At 32.8% G+C, this 1352-nt stretch overlaps 1 protein-coding gene across 1 annotated transcript in view; it reads left to right on the top strand.

Annotated features, from left to right (window-relative positions):
* NUDT9 (nudix (nucleoside diphosphate linked moiety X)-type motif 9) overlaps window positions 1-1352 on the top strand; it is a 27341-nt gene that overhangs the window by 17459 nt on the left and 8530 nt on the right. The window lies entirely within an intron of this gene.

Genomic DNA, 1352 nt, shown 5'->3' with positions numbered 1-1352 from the left:
TAAACACTATAATATTTTTAAAATATTTATTTATGTATACAGGAACTGGGGTACAGGCCAGAATTGGAAGGGGTGGTGAAAGGATGCACCAGAGACAGAGTGGGAAACAGAACAAACAGATATGATGAAACACACCTCTGAGGAGAGCAGCGGGTGGATCTGGAGAGGTCTGCTATGCATGTGGGTCAATCACCTCCCTGGCTGGGATCGAACTTGTGCTACAGTGGCTTCGGATAGCTTCATAGTGTTGTGCTTTAACCCGTTGTACCACCCAGAGGGCCCTCACATAATTTATCTTAATACATATTTTCTTCATAGATTTTTTTTTAACTAAGTTTACCCTTCTGACAGAAACTTTCTTTTAAAGTTTTGCATAAATTCAGCTTTTTTTTTTTAAAGGAATTTACATATTATGTTAGAGTTTCACTGGGTGATAGTCATTTAAGTCTCATGTCTGTTTTGTTTACATAACCTTTAAAACAAAGGTTTTGTGATTAAAACCAAAAAACTTTGTAAGGGATATGTGCAGCAATAAGGAAAAGGACAGATTTTCTTTTCTCTTTTGTTGATTTTTGGTTTACATTGTTTTATTATTTTCTTTCCAGAAATGAGATTTTTTTAAATTATTAACTTAATATTTTTCAGCCATATTTGTTTAGGTGGCTAGATGAACTCTTTACATGTAGTAGTATCTTAAATATCTCCCTGGTGGTGCAAGGGGTTAAAAAGCACAGCACTATGAAACTATCTATAGCCACTACAGCATGAGTTGATTCCTGACTAGGAAGGTGACCCACATGGCACAGCAGAGCTCTCCTGTCTTGACTGCTGCTCCCTCAGCAGTGTATTTCAGTGGATCTGCTTGTTCTGTTCCCCACTCTATCTCTGGTGAATCCTTTCATACCCCATATCTCTGGCCTGTACCCCAGTTCTTGTATGCATAAATAAATAAATCTTTAAAAATATATATCAGCTTTATTAAATTCACTTATAGATTACCTTTTTAAAAATGGACCTTTGTTTTTCTGAAACTATTACAGAAATTACTAAAACAGAAAAATGCTTAAATTATGCATGCTTAAAAAATTATGTGTCCCAAATATAACTATTATTAAATTTTGAAATTAGAGTTTATGGTGTTGAGGGTTTTGTGAATTTTAAAATTACCCCAAAAGGTTTAGAGACTATTGTTTCTTGAGAAATTTTAACTAAGCATATGGAAATTTACATTAAAACTTGTGATGTTTACAATTAAAAAAAAGAAAACATGGTTGAGAGAATGCTTAATACATAATTTACTTATTTAGCCATTTTAATTCAATTAAAATTAAGTAATGCTTTTTTTTTTTTTT

Source organism: Condylura cristata, unplaced genomic scaffold (genome assembly GCF_000260355.1).
Source record: "Condylura cristata isolate star-nosed mole 26May11 unplaced genomic scaffold, ConCri1.0 scaffold00012, whole genome shotgun sequence".
Classification (NCBI taxonomy): domain Eukaryota; kingdom Metazoa; phylum Chordata; class Mammalia; order Eulipotyphla; family Talpidae; genus Condylura; species Condylura cristata.
The sequence above is the reverse complement of the archived record's forward strand: the minus strand, read 5'-3'. Positions and strand labels throughout refer to the sequence as shown.